This window comes from Nicotiana tomentosiformis, chromosome 4 (genome assembly GCF_000390325.3).
Source record: "Nicotiana tomentosiformis chromosome 4, ASM39032v3, whole genome shotgun sequence".
Classification (NCBI taxonomy): Eukaryota; Viridiplantae; Streptophyta; class Magnoliopsida; order Solanales; family Solanaceae; genus Nicotiana; species Nicotiana tomentosiformis.
The window spans coordinates 9584061-9605069 of NC_090815.1; positions in this window are offsets into that span (position 1 = coordinate 9584061).

The window sequence follows — 21009 nt, forward strand, 5'->3', positions numbered from 1 at the left end:
CAAACACTTGCGACCAGAATACTTGTATAGAGAAGAGTACAGATTTTACAAGTTGTAATCAGCCTGCATATGATAGGTATCTTGTAGTCCATGATTTGATTCTGGCCAACATTTTATCAATAAGGGGTTTGCACTGAATAATTGATAGTCTTTTAGTACTCAGGGGAATCCCTAAGTATCTAAAAGGCATCTCTCCCTTTGTGAATTGTAGAGCATGTAAGATAGTTTGTTGGACCTCCTGCTTCACCCCTCCAAAGTATACAGAGCTTTTGTCTACATTAGCAACCAAACCAGACACCTGCGAGAAATGATGAAAGCATTGAACTAGCAGGTTGACAGAATCAAGATCTCTCTTGCAGAACAGTAAGAGGTCATCAACAAATCCCAATTGTATAATTTGTATCTTTTTACATCTTGGATGGAATTTAAAACTTGGTTCCTCATTGAGCCCCTTCAAATTGCGACTAAAATATTCCATAACTAGCACAAATAAGAAAGGGGATAGGGGATCCCCTTGTCTCAATCCTTTTTTGGCTTGAAATGGTGCCACCGAATCACCATTAATAAGAATTGAGTAGGAAACAGACTTTATGCAGCACATAATCCATTTGACAAATTTTGCTGGGCACTGGAGACAGTTAAGAATTTGCTCAATATATGGCCATTCCACTGAGTCGTAGGCTTTTCTCAGCTAACGATTTCATAACTATCTTTGTAGCTCATATCAATTTTTAGCATACATCTAGGAGTGATGCCTTTCCTTCCATAACCCTTCACAAGTTCATGATTCGGTATGATGTTGTCAGTAATTAACCTACCTGGAACAAATGTAGATTGGCTCTTATCCACTAGACTGTCCATAACACCTTGCATTCGTCTAGTGAGGATTTTGGATATCAATTTATGCAACATAGTACATCATGATATAGGTCTGAATTCAGATACCTTTGATGGATTCTTGACTTTTTGAATTAGTGTAATTGTAATGCAATTAATAGCTCTGTGCATGTCCCCATTAGTGAAGAAGTGAATCACTGCATCTCTCACATCTTTTCCAATCACAGACCATGCTCTTTTTAAAAAAAAAGAGCATTAAATCTATCACAACCTGGAGCTTTTTGATCTTCTATACTCATAAGAGCTTGATACACTTCTTCTTGAGTGACCTGGGCTATCAGATGTAGTTGTTGCTATCTTGTTAGTCCATTTCCACGCTTCATGATTTTAGGATTCACTGCTGGTAATTGATCAGCAACACTACCTAGCCATTTTTTATATAAACTGGTCACCTCCTCCACTATGTCATCTGGTTGTTGTAGAATTTCTCTTGTGTCATTAATAAGGCTTTTGATCCTGTTTTGAGCTTGCCTACTCTTTAGGTTGACAAAGAAATAGGCAGTGTTGGCGTCTCCGAATTCCAACCATTTAGTTCTTGACTTCTGTTTTATTATACTCTCTTCCACAAGACTCCATTTCTCTAACTCTTGCTTCAATTCTTTTTCTTCTGCGAACAGCACATTAGGGTGGTTGTGGTTCCCCATTTGTGTTTGAGTGTCATGCAGCTTTTGTCGATACAGACTGATTTTCTCCTCCACATTCCTGAATTCTCTTTGATTTAATTGTTTCAAATTTGTCTTCAGCACTTTGAGCTTCCACCATATATCCTCCATGTGATTTGCACTTATTTTCCTGCCCCATACATTTGCCACCAGAGTTAGGAAATCTTTGTGGTCCGCTAAGCAGTTCAGAAACCTGAAAGGTTTGGGATTCCTCTTTACGACGTCCTTGAATAATATGCTTAGTGGTGTATGATCAGAAATACCAGGATTCAGCATCACTACTTCTGTTACAGCTACTGTTAGCAACCAATCAGCATTGACTAAACCCCAGTCTATCCTGCTATAGATCTGTCCATTTGATCATGTATATCTTCATCCCACTACATGTAGTTCGCACGATCTAGATTTAGGAAGAAGGTAACAACCCTAGATGTCATGTAGCCTCCTGATTATAAATGTGGCGCGCTACACATCCATAATCAAAACTCTACTAGACACGGCTCATAGACAACCCCTAGGACAGACTTGCTCTGATACCAAGTTTGTCACGACCCAACTGGAGGGTCATGACTAGCACCCGGGCCATACTTGCCGAGCACCAACGTACATTTTATCTAACCTTCCTTATTATCTTTAAGGGCCGACAAGATCAATATAAATAGTAGACATGGATCATGAACATCCAACAATGAAAGATAATGTCATGAACATACATAACATGGGACGACAAGACTGTCAAGAAACTATATATAAGGTACGAGCTATCATGATGCCATGAAAGACTATACAACAAAAATCAGCCGAAAAGGCATTCTAAACCATACATAAGTCGACACCTGTCTATGAGCCTCTAAAAGAACATAAGTGCTACAACATTGCCGGAACAGGGCCCCGACATACCCATAAGGTCTATAACAAAAATGCATACCAAGACCACGGCAAGTCCGGAGAAGGGATCTCGCCAATAACCGCTGAACTGGACAGCCTACTGTGGTGGGGGAGCTACGTCTACCTGTCTATCAGGACCTGCAGCACGACATGCAGCGTCCACAAATAAAAAGGACGTCAGTACGAATAAAGTACTGAGTATGTGAGGCAAGAAAGCATAAGTAAGAACAGTAATGTAAACACGGATAGAGAATATACAACCTGTGACATCTGGGTACCTCTGAGGGCTACTGACATGAAATACATGATACATATATATATATATACATAAACTTTTAAAACATATGCCTTTGTGGGCATCACCATCATCAAATCGTACCCGGCCATAATAGGCTCGGTAAAACGTACCCGGCCATCATAGGGCTCGGTAGAATCGTACCCGGCCACGTGGAGCTCGGTAAAACCCAACTGATCAGTGGTTGCACAATAGGTGCCATACCCGGCCAACTATAGCGCGGCTCGGTAGAGTAAAATAGATACATATATATGATGCATGCTGGACTCATTGGAATCACATTTTGAACCTTTCGGAGTGACGTAAGGTCGGTATCCTTCGTACACGTTATTAGGATTAACTCTTCATCAAGAAACTTATAAGAATCAGGAACTACCAACAACATTGATAATATAAGAATAAGAGAAGTAACATCAATACCAATCGTTTCATAAGAAGGGCAGCAATGTAAGTACTGCTAGCTTCTAAGAGTAGAGTATCTTTGGGAGCTCGTTCATTACATTATGTACAATCGGAGTCGTGCAAAAGAATGAAGGCGATAGCCTCACATACCTTGTATATACTTCCCAACCTCAAGCTATGCAAATATCACGACTCCTTAGTCTACAATAAGACAAATGACACTATCATTATCGTTTAAGCGTCGTAACTATTATGTATCGACCACAACCTATTTTACGATGAAACGGACAGCACCTCCCCTATTTATATGACTTCCACAAGTCAATACAATCACCAAACAGCCCAAACAACATCATTAATAATCATATTGAGCCTCCAAAATAGTCCACCAACCAACAACATTACTACCAAGCTTTTCGATATATATTTTAAAAGTTCTAGCTTCAACGACTTAGCTGCAACTTGGATAATCTTAAATATATATAGAGTAAGAGATTCCTTACCTTTAAACAGAAAGAACAACTCCAATTTGACCTTAATTTTCCACGAAATATCCCTTCAATTCTGCCACAAGAACAAGGAAGCGAAACTAGCAATTAATTCGGGTTTTTCGGCACAAGAATTACTTTAGAAGACTTGAAATCACCTAGGGTTGATATTAAAAACTTGAAGGTGTATTTACAGGACATAAAACACTTAAAACAACCTCCCACACGAGCTGGAACAACACAAAAATCAGCAACAACAAGAAGAACAAGAAACTTACTAGCGCCACGGGATTCCCGATATTTGATTTGTGTTGTTTGCCCTTTGTTTGGGTCTTGGATCATGAGAGAACCTTGAGAGACTGTTTTTAGGGTTATAAGGTCTGAATATACTGAAAAATAATGACTTAAAACGGGGTTGAGGTATCTTATATATGTCCATATGTCTTAAACCGCCTTTGTGGGGCCCATAGAGAGCAGCTTGGCGCACTCTCGCGAAAACGTGAATATCTCTCTATTCCGAGATCGTATCAACGAACGGTTTAATGCGTTGGAAACTAGACTCATAGATCTTCAATTTTATATTTAGATCACCCCATAATTCCAAGCACATTGGGAGAAAAATACAGTAACATTTGACCTAAAGTTTAAGTAAAATTATAAACCTAAGTTGCGACAACTTTTATCGACTTTTATTTCATAACTCGCTTGACTTCAAGACTTATGATGCGGATATTATATGATTCAAATACATTAAAACAAGACCTCTTGGGACAGTTAATCACCTCTAGTGTTATCCGAAAATACGGGTTACAACATCCTTGATTCGTTTAACTTCTAATATTTGTTAACCACTCTTATACACCCTTGTATCGTTTAAGACCAATAGGATTAACTTCTTATCATCTCAAAGATAATCTCTTCTTGGATTTACATCGACTAACTTACGACGTGATCTATGGTATGCGAATTTGGGTTGTAACACCCTCTCCCCCTTAGGAACATTCGTCCTCGAATGTAAGGGTTTATGGGGTGTCTAACTCATCGTGGATTCCGACGGAGATTTCCGGCTGAGTTTCCCCCATAAAATGGACACTAGCCAAACTTACAAGCAGTTAAACCCAACCTATGGCCTTACAAGACTATACAAAGCATTATGGATATGTACATTATCTGCATATCACCATTTTGTATTAAAAAAAGAGTATTCACAAGCTATTGCTTACCACATAGAGCCGTTTCACCTTATAATGCATCCTTCTTTCCCCCGGCATCCTCGTTATCTTCACTCTGGAATAGGTAAGGGTATTTAGACTTCATCTCCTCTTCTGCTTCCCATGTCATTTCTTCTATATTCTTGTTCCTCCATAATACTTTCACGGAAGCTACATCCTTTGTTCTCAGCTTGCGGACTTGTCGATCTAATATAGCCACTGGCACTTCATCATATGATAGATCCTTTGTAACTTGTACATCTTTGATAGGGACGACCCGAGAAGGGTCTCCAATACATTTCCTCAACATAGATACATGGAATACCGGGTGGACAAATTCCAATTCAGATGGCAATTCTAACTCGTAAGCAACCTGTCCAATTCGTCGAAGAATTTTGTACGGCCCAATATACCGCGGACTCAACTTACCCTTCTTCCCAAAATGCATAACACCCTTCATCGGCGAGATCTTCAGGAAAACCCAATCACCAACCTCAAATTCCAGATCACGACGTCGGACGTCGGAATAAGACTTTTGCCTGCTTTGTGCCGTCCTTAGTCTCTCTTGTATCACTTTCACCTTCTCAATGGCTTGGTGAATCAAATCTGGCCCATATAATTCTGTCTCACCGACTTCGAACCATCCAACTGGTGATCTACATCTCCTCCCGTACAGTGCCTCATACGGGGCCATTTTAATACTGGAATGGTAGCTATTATTGTAGGCAAATTCTATAAGTGCCAGATGGTCATCCCAATTCCCCTTGAAATCTAGAACACATGCTCGTAGCATATCTTCAAGCATCTGGATGGTACGTTCAGCCTGTCCGTCAGTCTGCGGATGGAATGCAGTGCTGAGATTTACTTGTGTGCCTAAACCCTTCTGAAAAGACCTCCAAAAGTTAGCCGTAAATTGAGCTCCTCGGTCTGATATAATAGATACCGGCACACCATGAAGCCTAACAATCTCCTTGATATACAACTTCGCATAATCTTCAGCCGTGTAAGTTGTCTTAACTGGCAGAAAATGGGCAGATTTTGTAAGTCGATCAACTATCACCCAGATGGAGTCAAACTTATGATAAGAGCGAGGTAATCCAATAATGAAGTCCATATTAATCACCTCCCATTTCCAGGTCGGAATCTCTATATTCTGAATCAATCCACTAGGTTTCTGATGCTCGATCTTTACTTGTTGACAATTAGGACACTGGGCTACAAATTCTGCAATAGACTTCTTCATGTTATCCCACCAATACTGCTCCTTAACGTCATGATACATCTTTGTCGAGCCAGGATGGATAGAATATCGGGACTGGTGAATCTCAATCATAATCTTCTCTCGCAACCCTGCCACACTAGGTACACATAATCGGCCCTGGTATCTCAGTGTCCCATCTCCTCCGATCTTGAAAGCTGTAATCTTACACTGCTGAATTCCCTCTCTCAATCTTACTAAGGTAGGATCTTCATATTGCCGTGCTTTTACCTCGGCTACCAAAGATGATTCTGCTGTATTCTGTACAGTAACACCTCCGTCATCAGAGTCCAACAATCTGATTCTCATATTGGCCAGCTGGTGAAGCTCTTTGGTCAACCCTTGTCTACCTGCCTCAATATGTATTAAGCTTCCCATTGACTTACGGCTGAGAGCGTCTGCCACAACATTAGCTTTACCGGGATGGTACAATATCTCGACATCGTAGTCTTTCAGTAATTCAAGCCACCTACGCTGCCTTAAATTCAACTCCTTCTGCTTGAAGATGTATTGTAAACTCTTGTGATCTGTGTAGATGTCAACATGGACGCCGTATAAGTAGTGCCGCCATATCTTCAAAGCATATATTACTGCAGCCAATTCCAAATCATGAGTCGGGTAATTCTTTTCATGCTTCTTCAATTGTCTTGATGCATAAGCAATCACCTTCCCACGTTGCATCAATACGCACCCCAAACCTATACCTGAGGCATCACAATATACCACATAACCTTCTGTTCCTTCTGGGAGAGTGAGCACTGGCACGGATGTCAATCGATTCTTTAGCTCCTGAAAACTATGTTCACAAGCATCAGACCACTGGAACTTGGTAGCTTTCTGTGTTAACTTAGTCAATGGTGCTGATATAGAGGAAAACCCTTCTACAAACCGCCTATAATATCCTGCTAGCCCCAGGAAGCTGCGGACTTCTGACGGTGTTGTAGGTCTCGGCCAATTCTTCACTGCATCGATCTTCTGAGTGTCGACACTAATACCCTCATCAGATATCACATGGCCAAGGAATGCTACTGAGTTCAGCCAGAATTCACATTTAGAGAGCTTAGCATATAACTTATGATCCTGAAGGGTCTGTAATACTATCCGCAAGTGGCCCGCATGTTCCGCCTCCGAACGAGAATACACCAGAATGTCATCAATGAATACGATCACGAACACATCAAGATAGGGCCTGAATACACTATTCATGAGATCCATAAAAGCTGCTGGGGCATTTGTTAGCCCGAACGACATCACCAAGAACTCAAAATGCCCATATCTTGTCCGGAAGGCCGTCTTTGGAATATCCTTCTCCTTAACCCTCACCTGATGATACCCTGAACGCAAGTCAATCTTGGAGAAATACTTGGCACCCTGGAGTTGGTCAAATAGGTCATCAATTCTTGGAAGTGGATACTTGTTCTTTATTGTAAACTTATTCAACTGTCGATAATCGATACACATCCTTAACGACCCATCTTTCTTCCGCACGAACAAGACTGGCGCACCCCAAGGTGAAGTGCTAGGCCTAATAAAACCCTTATCCAGCAAGTCCTTCAACTGTGCCTTCAACTCTCGCAACTCTGCCGGGGCCATCCTGTATGGAGGGATAGAGATCGGTTGAGTGTCAGGCAATGCATCAATGCTAAACTCAATCTCCCTTTCAGGAGGAAGGCCTGGGAGTTCATCTGGGAAAACATCTGGAAATTCATTGACCACGGGGATTAATTGTAGAGTAGGCGGCTTCGCCTCCGCATCCCTAACGCGAACAAGATGATAAATGTAACCTTTTGAGATCATCTTCCTTGCCTTAAGATAGGAAATAAACCTACCTTTCGGCGTAGCAATGTTCCCCTTCCATTCAATGGCGGGTTCACAAGGAAACTGAAACCTAACCATCTTCGTACGACAGTCAACATTTGCATAGCATGAGGCCAACCAGTCCATTCCCATTATCACATCAAAATCAACCATTTCTAACTCAAATAAATTTGCTGAGGTTTGACGACTACAAATCATCACAGTGCAACCTTTATAAACCCTTCTAGCAATCACAGAATCTCCTATCGGAGTGGATACCGCAAGTGGTTTACTTATCAATTCAGGTTCAATGCCAAACTTATTAGCCACAAAGGGTGTAACATATGATAAGGTAGATCCTGGATCAATTAGCGCATATACATCATAAGAAAACACAGACAATATACCTGTAACAACATCCGGAGATGACTCGAGATCTTGTCGACCTATTAGAGCATAGGTTCGATTTTGAGCACCACTCGAACTCGGCACTGAACCTCTACCTCTACCACGACCTGTCGACTGTTGAAAACCTTGTGCTGGAGGTCGAACTGATGAGGAAGAACCAGACACAGATCCAGTCGGTTGAGCCATACCACCACCTCCTCTGTTAGGACAATCCCGCATCATATGGCCACGCTGTCCGCAAGAATAGCACGCATCGGAACCTCGACGGCACAGTCCAAAGTGGGCCTTGCCGCACTGATCACAACGAGGTGTTGGGGGTCTCGTCTGACTAGTATCTCTATGAAATTGTGAGCCTGATGCCCTCGAACTCTGACCTGAACCAGAATAGGTAAATCGATCATACCGAGGCCTCTGAAACTGTGGAGGAGCACTAGCTACAGGTGGCGCCGAACTCCTCGAAGATTGGGGCCTGATACTGCCTCTGAACTCATCAGAATACCCTGCAAATCTTGCCCTCTTATGCTGGCCCCTATCCTGCTCCCTATCTGCCCTTTGCTGGCGCTTACGATCCTCTAGGGTCTGGGCATAAGCCTGAATACGGGAAATATCCATGCCCTCTACCAAGGAGGCTGTTGTGCACTCATTTATCAGATGTGGTCCCAACCCGTTCACGAACAGATGCACCATATCACTCATCTCTGACACCATATGGGGAGCATACCTTGCTAAAGAATCAAACTGTATACTATACTCTCGTACACTCATATTACCCTGTCGAAGGTTTAAGAACTTATCAGCTCTAGCTCGTTGTATCTCAACTGGCAAGTAGTGACGAAGAAAGGCCTCAGAAAATTCCTTCCACACGGCTGGAGGAGCGTTCGGACCCCTAGATCTCTCCCAACTATCATACCAGAAAACCGCTAAATCCCGTAACCGATAAGAAGCCAACTCTACTGCCTCCGTATCACTAGCATGCATAACCCGCAATGTACGATGAATCTGATCAATAAATATTTGTGGGTCCTCCTTGGGGTCTGATCCGGTAAACACTGGAGGGTCTAGATTAATAAAATCACGAACTCTCGCACTAACCGGTTTATCAGCAGCACCGGTATTCTGCCTCTGAGCCTGAGCAGCTACCAAGCTAGTCAACAATTGCACCGCACTGCGCATATCATGGTCTGTAGTGCCAGACGGAGGAACTGGATGTACTGGGTGCCTCCTAATATCCTCGGGAGGAGACAGAGAGGTATGAGACGGCATCTCACTCTGAGCCTCACTTTGGCCTGCTCTGGCTGGAGGCACCTGAATGTTACCCTCTCCCACAGCTGTATCAAGCCGTTTACTAATCGCTTGCTTCCTAGTCGAAGGCATCGCTGAAAGAAAACAAGGTGAATATTAGATATGAACACTTACTACTCAACTCTACGCACGATCTAGATTCAGGAAGAAGGTAACAACCCTAGATGTCACGTAGCCTCCTGATTATAAATGTGGCGCGCTACACATCCATAATCAAAACTCTACTAGACACGGCTCATAGACAACCCCTAGGACAGACTTGCTCTGATACCAAGTTTGTCACGACCCAACTGGAGGGTCATGACTAGCACCCGGGCCATACTTGCCGAGCACCAACGTACATTTTATCTAACCTTCCTTATTATCTTTAAGGGCCGACAAGATCAATATAAATAGTAGACATGGATCATGAACATCCAACAATGAAAGATAATGTCATGAACATACATAACATGGGACGACAAGACTGTCAAGAAACTATATATAAGGTACGAGCTATCATGATGCCATGAAAGACTATACAACAAAAATCAGCCAAAAAGGCATTCTAAACCATACATAAGTCGACACCTGTCTATGAGCCTCTAAAAGAACATAAGTGCTACAACATTGCCGGAACAGGGCCCCGACATACCCATAAGGTCTATAACAAAAATGCATACCAAGACCACGGCAAGTCCGGAGAAGGGATCTCGCCAATAACCGCTGAACTGGACAGCCTACTGTGGTGGGGGAGCTACGTCTACCTGTCTATCAGGACCTGCAGCACGACATGCAGCGTCCACAAATAAAAAGGACGTCAGTACGAATAAAGTACTGAGTATGTGAGGCAAGAAAGCATAAGTAAGAACAGTAATGTAAACACGGATAGAGAATATACAACCTGTGACATCTGGGTACCTCTGAGGGCTACTGACATGAAATACATGATACATATATATATATACATAAACTTTTAAAACATACGCCTTTGTGGGCATCACCATCATCAAATCGTACCCGGCCATAATAGGCTCGGTAAAACGTACCCGGCCATCATAGGGCTCGGTAGAATCGTACCCGGCCACGTGGAGCTCGGTAAAACCCAACTGATCAGTGGTTGCACAATAGGTGCCATACCCGGCCAACTATAGCGCGGCTCGGTAGAGTAAAATAGATACATATATATGATGCATGCTGGACTCATTGGAATCACATTTTGAACCTTTCGGAGTGACGTAAGGTCGGTATCCTTCGTACACGTTATTAGGATTAACTCTTCATCAAGAAACTTATAAGAATCAGGAACTACCAACAACATTGATAATATAAGAATAAGAGAAGTAACATCAATACCAATCGTTTCATAAGAAGGGCAGCAATGTAAGTACTGCTAGCTTCTAAGAGTAGAGTATCTTTGGGAGCTCGTTCATTACATTATGTACAATCGGAGTCGTGCAAAAGAATGAAGGGGATAGCCTCACATACCTTGTATATACTGCCCAACCTCAAGCTATGCAAATATCACGACTCCTTAGTCTACAATAAGACAAATGACACTATCATTATCGTTTAAGCGTCGTAACTATTATGTATCGACCACAACCTATTTTACGATGAAACGGACAGCACCTCCCCTATTTATATGACTTCCACAAGTCAATACAATCACCAAACAGCCCAAACAACATCATTAATAATCATATTGAGCCTCCAAAATAGTCCACCAACCAACAACATTACTACCAAGCTTTTCGATATATATTTCACAAGTTCTAGCTTCAACGACTTAGCTGCAACTTGGATAATCTTAAATATATATAGAGTAAGAGATTCCTTACCTTTAAACAGAAAGAACAACTCCAATTTGTCCTTAATTTTCCACGAAATATCCCTTCAATTCTGCCACAAGAACAAGGAAGCGAAACTAGCAATTAATTCGGGTTTTTCGGCACAAGAATTACTTTAGAAGACTTGAAATCACCTAGGGATGATATTAAAAACTTGAAGGTGTATTTACAGGACATAAAACACTTAAAACAACCTCCCACACGAGCTGGAACAACACAAAAATCAGCAACAACAAGAAGAACAAGAAACTTACTAGCGCCACGGGATTCCCGATATTTGATTTGTGTTGTTTGCCCTTTGTTTGGGTCTTGGATCATGAGAGAACCTTGAGAGACTGTTTTTAGGGTTATAAGGTCTGAATATACTGAAAAATAATGACTTAAAACGGGGTTGAGGTATCTTATATATGTCCATATGTCTTAAACCGCCTTTGTGGGCCCCATAGAGAGCAGCTTGGCGCACTCTCGCGAAAACGTGAATATCTCTCTATTCCGAGATCGTATCAACGAACGGTTTAATGCGTTGGAAACTAGACTCATAGATATTCAATTTGATAGGTAGATCACCCCATAATTCCAAGCACATTGGGAGAAAAATACAGTAACATTTGACCTAAAGTTTAAGTAAAATTATAAACCTAAGTTGCGACAACTTTTATCGACTTTTATTTCATAACTCGCTTGACTTCAAGACTTATGATGCGGATATTATATGATTCAAATACATTAAAACAAGACCTCTTGGGACAGTTAATCACCTCTAGTGTTATCCGAAAATACGGGTTACAACATCCTTGATTCGTTTAACTTCTAATATTTGTTAACCACTCTTATACACCCTTGTATCGTTTAAGACCAATAGGATTAACTTCTTATCATCTCAAAGATAATCTCTTCTTGGATTTACATCGACTAACTTACGACGTGATCTATGGTATGCGAATTTGGGTTGTAACACTCTCTCCCCCTTAGGAACATTCGTCCTCGAATGTAAGGGTTTATGGGGTGTCTAACTCATCGTGGATTCCGACGGAGATTTCTGGCTGAGTTTCCCCCATAAAATGGACACTAGCCAAACTTGCAAGCAGTTAAACCCAACCTATGGCCTTACAAGACTATACAAAGCATTATGGATATGTACATTATCTGCATATCACCATTTTGTACCTCTATTTTCCAATATTGCAATCAGACCAACATCATCATTTATGATAAACTTCTTTACTTCATTTTGCTTGTATACTTTATTTACACCCCTCACATTCCATGCTATGATCTTCATTTAGTTAATTGTTTGAGTTGTGGATCCCCAGTATCACCTTGGTAACTACATTGCCCCTTCTCTCAAGTAGTGTTGTCCATTGGCTCACTAGCTCTTGAAATAGTTAATGGACTGAAACCATTAACTACATTAATGCCTGTTGTTTCCCTTATCTTGGATTGTCCACCTTTTGCTGCTGATTTTCTTTTGGCTTTTTCCCAGTCTGTCATTTTGTCATCCTCATGAATTGGCCTTATGCTTTGTACCTCCTGTTGTGATTACACATTTAGCAAGCTATTAGGTTGCTTCTTTGTATCTGCTTCCACCTTCTCTTGTTCTGTTATTCTTCTCCATTCTATCCTTGGTTTTAATTGTTGTTGTTTGGCCACAGGTATGGCCTTTGCTATTCTGCAAACATCGCCAACTTGTAGGCAGGTATGGCAATATTCAGGGATCCAGTCATACGCAATATGTTGTTTAAAGACTTTTCCCACCGTATCCATGACTTTAATCACTTTAGGCATGTCCTTTGTGACATCCATCTCAACTAACAGCCTTGCATAAGAAATCCTTTCTACTTTAGTCGTGCATTCATCTACATAGAGTGGAACTCCTAACCCACTCCCAATTCTACTAAGTGAGTCCATACTCCAGCAATTTAGCAGCAAGTTTGGTAACTTAACCCATATAGGAATTGTCTGGAGCACCTCTGTATCAAAATCAAAATTGGGCGACCATGCTTTGACAATAATAGGTTTATTCCTTATAGTGTGTCGCCCTGACATCAGCACAACATCCCTATCTTCCACATTATTGAATTTAACCACAAAGTATCCATCATTATAGAAGTAGATTTTAGGCTTGCTAACAAAATTCCACTAAGCAGTGATGAAACGGTCCAGAGCTCCTATTGAGGGAGAGTCTCCAACAACATATAACACAATTACATGTTTCCATTTCGCCGTTTCTGGATCTACTTCATCACTATCTAATTCAACTACTTTTTCTCCATCATTTATCATAAGTGAGACAAATTTGAGACTCATACCTCTGGCCGCTAAATTACTCCCAACAAATAGGTTCACCCATTCTTGTTTGTTCTTCTGCAGCTACGCATCCAATTGTTTGTGAATTTGAGCTTCTTGTTTCGTGATTGGCTTATTTGTACCTAGTTGCTCTGTCACCTTCATCTGATTCACCTTATCAGCATCAATCATCTCAGTAATTGGAGTCCTAGTAGATATCGCCTTTGTTTGGTTGTTGCCTCCATTACCAGTTGGAGTTTTCAATCATCGATCCATGCAAAGGCGGCCACATCTCACCTAAAATTTTCAATTGTTCCATTGAAACCTGAGGGCTATGCATGTCCTCAGTATCTCTCGCTTTCTCCTTCCCAACAATAGTAGTCTTACTTGCTATTTCCTTGATCAGATTTGTGATCGGAATCACTCTCTTTGGTCTCCCTCTACCCATGCCAGCAGAGGCACACGTTAGTTCACCGTCGGTGCGTCAACTTCGATGTTCTATAGAGAGAAATTTGGAGAGAAGTCAAAGCTGAAATTCTTTAACATTGTTTTTTGTGTGTGTGTTAATATAGCATATATATACATCTTATTAAACTATACACTTTATTTTTAAATGTGTTATAGTAAGTTTTGATCGAATATAATTGAATTTTCAATTGATCCACTGATGAATTATCCGAGCAAAGTACTAATAAGGTGATCGAGAATAAAACATTCAAGACTATGTCGATTGTACACATCTTGGAGCATCTAGTCACTCATTATACCGGAGCATGTAGTCACTAAAAATGTTTAAAATATTCACTTAAACTTCAAGATTTGTTTTCTTATTTATTCATCGATCAAGCATTCGAGCGATGTAATGAACAATTGAGAATAAATTAAAGCCTCCCTCTTGCGCCCCATTCGTGGTGCATGCAGGGGACTTGTGCTTCTTTTGAAACACAAACGACTCTCGACAACAGATATCTCAACTCTCGCATCGAGTCTTTGAACGCAAGTTGCGCCCGAAGCCATTAGGCGGAGGGCACATCTGCCTGGGCGTCACGCATCGCGTCGCCCCCTTACGCCGCGCCCAGAATCATGGTCGCGGTTTTGTCGTGGGGCGGATACTGGCCTCCCATGCGCCCCGAGTGTGCGGTTGGACTAAATGGGAGTCCGCGGCGAAGGACGTCACGACAAGTGGTGGTTGAAACTCAACTCTCGTAATGTTGCGGCTCCGACCCGTCACACGTTTGGGCTCCCCGACCCTTATTGTGCTTAGGCACTCTGACCGTGACCCCAGGTCAGGCACGACATAGAACATGACGGGACATGGCAGGGAGTGGTTGCACGTGGCCATGGCCTGACGTCGGACGTGGCAGGACATGACAGGACGCAGGACATGGCAGGACACAGGACATGGCAGGGCGTGGCCATGGCACGGCGTTGGACGTGACAGGACATGGCCATGGCAGGACGCAGGACATTGCAGGACGTAAGACATGGCAGGGCGTGGCCATAGCACGGCGTCGGACGTGGCAGGACATGGCCATGGCACGACGCAATACATGACAGGACATGGCAGGGCATGGTCGTACGTGGCCATGGCCCGACGTCGAACGTGGCAGGACATGGCCACGGCAGGACGCAGGACATAGCAGGACGCAGGACATGGAAGGACACAGGATATGGCAGGGCGTGGCCATGGCATGACGTCAGACGTGGCAGGACTTGGCCATGGCATGACGTCGGACATGACGGGACATGGCAGGGCGTAGTCGTACGTGGCCATGGCCTGACGTCGGACGTGGAAGGACATGGCCATGGCAGGACGCAGGACATGGCAGGACGTACGATATGGCAGGGCGTGGCCATGGCACAACGTCGGACGTGGCAGGACATGGCAGGGCATGGTCGTACGTGGCCATGGTCTGACGTCGGACGTGGCAGGACATGGCAATGGCAGGACGCAAGATATGGCAGGGCGTGGCCATGGCACATCGTCGGACATGCCGCGACATGGCAGGGCGTGGTCGTACTTGGCCATAGCCCGACGTCGGACGTGGCAGGACATGGCCATGGCAGGACGCAGGACATGGCAGGGCGTGGCCATGGCACGATGTCGGACGTGGCAGGACATGGCCATGGCATGATGCAGGACATGACAGTACATGGCAGGGCATGTTCGTACGTGGCCATGGCCCGACGTCAGACGTGGCAGGACATGGCCATGGCAGGACGTAGGTCATGGTAGGACGTGGCCATGGCACGGCGTCGGACGTGCCAGGACATGGCCATGGCACGACACAGGACATGACGGGACATGGTAGGGCATTAGGATACGTGGCCATGGCCCGACGTCGGACGTGGCAGAACATGGCCATGACAGGACGCAGGACATGGCAGGAAGCAGGACATGGCCATGGCACGACGTCGGACGTGCCAGGACATGGCAGGGCGTGGTCGTACTTGGCCATGGCCCGACATCGAACATGGTAGGACATGGCCATGGCAGGACGCACGACATGGCAGGACGTAGGACATAGCAGGGCAGGGCCAAGGCACGACGTCGGACGTGGCAGGACATGACAATGGCACAATGCAGGACATGACAGTACATGGCAGGGCATGGTCGTACGTGGCCATGGCCCGACGTCGGACGTGGCAAGACATGGCCATGGCATGACGCAGGACATGGCAGGACGTAGGACATGACAGGACGTGGCCATGGCAAGGCATTGGACGTGCCAGGACATGGCCATGGCACGATGTAGGACATGACGGGACATGGCAGGGCGTGGTCATACGTGGCCATGGCAGGATGCAGGACATGGCAGGACGCGGGACATGGCAGTACATGGCCATGGCATGACGCAATACATGACAGGACATGGCAGGGCATGGTCGTACGTGGCCATGGCCCGACGTCGAACGTGGCAGGACATGGCCACGGCAGGACGCAGGACATAGCAGGACGTAGGACATGGAAGGACATAGGATATGGTAGGGCGTGGCCATAGCATGACATCATACGTGGCAGGACTTGGCCATAGCACGACGTCGGACATGACGGGACATGGCAGGGCATAGTCGTACGTGGCCATGGCCCGGCGTCGGACGTGGCAGGACATGGCCATGGCAGGACGCAGGACATGGCAGGACATGGCAGGATGTAGGACATGGCAGGGCGTAGTCGTACGTGGCCATGGCCTGACGTCGGACGTGGAAGGACATGGCCATGGCAGGACGCAGGACATGGCAGGACGTACGATATGGCAGGGCGTGGCCATGGCACAACGTCGGATGTGGCAGGACATGGCAGGGCATGGTCGTACGTGGCCATGGCCTGACGTCGGACGTGGCAGGACATGGCAATGGCAGGACGCAAGATATGGCAGGGCGTGGCCATGGCACATCGTCGGACATGCCGCGACATGGCAGGGCGTGGTCGTACTTGGCCATAGCCCGACGTCGGACGTGGCAGGACATGGCCATGGCAGGACGCAGGACATGGCAGGGCGTGGCCATGGCACGATGTCGGACGTGGCAGGACATGGCCATGGCATGATGCAGGACATGACAGTACATGGCAGGGCATGTTCGTACGTGGCCATGGCCCGACGTCAGACGTGGCAGGACATGGCCATGGCAGGACGTAGGTCATGGTAGGACGTGGCCATGGCACGGCGTCGGACGTGCCAGGACATGGCCATGGCACGACACAGGACATGACGGGACATGGTAGGGCATTAGGATACGTGGCCATGGCCCGACGTCGGACGTGGCAGAACATGGCCATGACAGGACGCAGGACATGGCAGGAAGCAGGACATGGCCATGGCACGACGTCGGACGTGCCAGGACATGGCAGGGCGTGGTCGTACTTGGCCATGGCCCGACGTCGAACATGGTAGGACATGGCCATGGCAGGACGCACGACATGGCAGGACGTAGGACATAGCAGGGCAGGGCCAAGGCACGACGTCGGACGTGGCAGGACATGACAATGGCACAATGCAGGACATGACAGTACATGGCAGGGCATGGTCGTACGTGGCCATGGCCCGACGTCGGACGTGGCAAGACATGGCCATGGCATGACGCAGGACATGGCAGGACGTAGGACATGACAGGACGTGGCCATGGCAAGGCATTGGACGTGCCAGGACATGGCCATGGCACGATGTAGGACATGACGGGACATGGCAGGGCGTGGTCATACGTGGCCATGGCAGGATGCAGGACATGGCAGGACGCGGGACATGGAAGTACATGGCCATGGCATGACGCAATACATGACAGGACATGGCAGGGCATGGTCGTACGTGGCCATGGCCCGACGTCGAACGTGGCAGGACATGGCCACGGCAGGACGCAGGACATAGCAGGATGTAGGACATGGAAGGACATAGGATATGGTAGGGCGTGGCCATGGCATGACATCATACGTGGCAGGACTTGGCCATAGCACGACGTCGGACATGACGGGACATGGCAGGGCATAGTCGTACGTGGCCATGGCCCGACGTCGGACGTGGCAGGACATGGCCATGGCAGGACGCAGGACATGGCAGGACATGGCAGGATGTAGGACATGGCAGGGCATGGCCATGGCACAACATCGGACGTGGCAGGACATGGCAGGGCATGGTCATACATGGCCATGGCCCGACGTCGGACGTGGCAGGACATGGCAATGGCAGGACGCAAGACATGGCAGTTCGTGGCCATGGCACGGCGTCGGACATGCCGTGACATGGCAGGGCGTGGTCGTACTTGGCCATGGCCCGACGTCGGACATGACAGGACATGGCAGGGCGTGGTCATATGTGGCCATGGCAGGATGCAGGACATGGCAGGACGCGGGACATGGCAGGACGTGGCCATGGCACGGCGACGGACGTGCCAGGACATTGCCATGGCATGACGCAGGACATGATGAGATATGGCAGGGCATGGTCGTACGTGGCCATGGCCCGACATTGGACGTGGCAGAACATGGCTATGGCAGGATGCAGGAAATGGCACTACGTCCTGACATGGAAGGGCGTGGCCATGGCACGGCATTGGATGTGCCAAGACATGGCAGGACGTGGCAGGGCGTGGCCATGGCACAGTGTTAGACGTGGTAGGACATGGCCGTGTCACGACGCAGGACACGGCATGATGCAGGACATGGCAGGGTGTTACCATGGCATGGTGTCGGACGTGGCAGGACATGGCCATGGCACGACGCAATGCATGACAGGACATGGCAGGGCATGGTTGTACGTGGCCATGGACCGTCGTCGGACGTGGCAGGACATGGCCACGGCAGGACGCAGGACATAGCAGGATGCAGGACATGGCAGGACGCAAGATATAGGAGGGCATGGCCATGGCACGACGTCGGACGTGGCAGGATATAGCCATGGCATGACGTCGAACATGACGGGACATGGCATGGCATGGTCATACGTGGCCATGACCTGATGTCGGATGTGGAAGGACATGGCCATGGCAGGAGGCAGGACATGGCAGAACATAAGATATGGTAGGGTGTGGCCATGGCACAACATCGGACGTGGTAGGACATGGCCATGGCACGATGCAGGACATGGCAGGGCGTGGTCGTACATGGCCATGGTACGACGTCGGACGTGGCAGGACATGGCCATGGTAGGACGCATGACATGGCAGGGCGTGGCCATGGCACGGCGACATGGCAGGACATGGCCATGGCAGGACGCAGGAAATGACACTGCGTCCTGACATGGCAGGGCGTGGCCATGGGACGGCGTCGAATGTGCCGGGACATGGCAGGATGTGGTAGGGCGTGGCCATGGAACGGTGTCAGACGTGGCAGGACATGGCCATGGCACGACGCAGGACATGACGAGACATGGCAGGGTATGGTCGTTCGTGGCAATGGCCCGATTTCAGACATGGAAAGATATGGACGTGGCAGGATATAGGACATGGCAAGACGCAGGACATGGAAGGGCATGGCCATGGCACGACGTCGGACATGGAAGGATATGCCCATGGCACGACGCAGGACATGACACTACATGGTAGGGTGTGGTCGTACGTGGCCATGGCCTGACGTCGAACGTGGCAGGACATGGCCATGGTAGGACGCAGGGCTTGGCAGGACGCAGAACATGGCAGGACCTGGCCATGGCACGATGTCAGACGTGCCAGTACATGGCCATGGCACGACGCAGGACATGACGGGACATGGCAGGGCATGGTCATATGTGGCCATGGCCCAACGTCAGACGTGGCAAGATATGGCTATGGCAGGACGCAGGACATGGCAGGACGTGGCCATGGCACGGCGTCGGACGTGCCAGGACATGGCCATGGCACGATGCAGGAAGTGAAGGGACATGGTAGGGCATGGTCGTACATGGCCATGGCCCGACGTCGGACGTGGCAGGACATGGCCATGGCAAGACGTGGCGGCTGGTGGATTTTGGCAACGGAATGGAGAGGCCTCATGCAAGTAGCGTCGCAAGGCGCCGTGCGCATGGGGCTAAACTCAGTACGTGTCGATTGCCATCGGTTGTTGTGAGTTGTGTCTGGCATCACTCATGGCGGTTGATGGCTTTTTGGAGCGGAATGGCGAAGCGTCGTGCAAGTAGCGCCGCAAGGTGCCGTGTGCATGGGGCTAAGCTCAGTACATGCCGATTGCGATCGGTTGCTGGGGGCAACATCAGGAGGTGACATCACTCGTGGCGGCTGATGGCTTTTGGCAACGGAATGGCGGAGCGTCGTGCAAGTAGCACCGCAATGTGCCATATGCATGGGGCTAAGCTCAGTACGTTCCGAATGCCATCGGCTGTTGGGGGCAACATCGGGAGGCGACATCACTCGTGGCGGCTGATGGCTTTTGGCAATGGAACAGAGAGGCCTCGTGCAAGTAGCACCGCAAGGTGCCATGCACATGGGGCTAAGCTTAGTACGTGCCGATTGCCATCGGTTGTTGTGAGTTGTGTCTGGCATTGCTCGTGGCAGTTGATGGCTTTTGGCAATGGAACAGCGAGGTCTCGTGCAAGTAGCGCCGCAAGGTGCCGTGTGTATGGGGCTAAGCGCAGTACGTTCCGAATGCCATCGGCTGTTGGGGGCAACATAGGGAGGCCACATCGCTCGTGGCGGCTGATGGCTTTGGGCAACGAAAAGGCGAGGCCTCATGCAAGTATCGTCGCAAGGTGTCGTGCGCATGGGGCAAAGATCAGTACGTGCCGATTACCGTCCGTTGTTGTGAGTTGTGTCTGGAATCGCTCGTGGTGGCTGATGGCTTTTGGCAACAGAACAGCGAG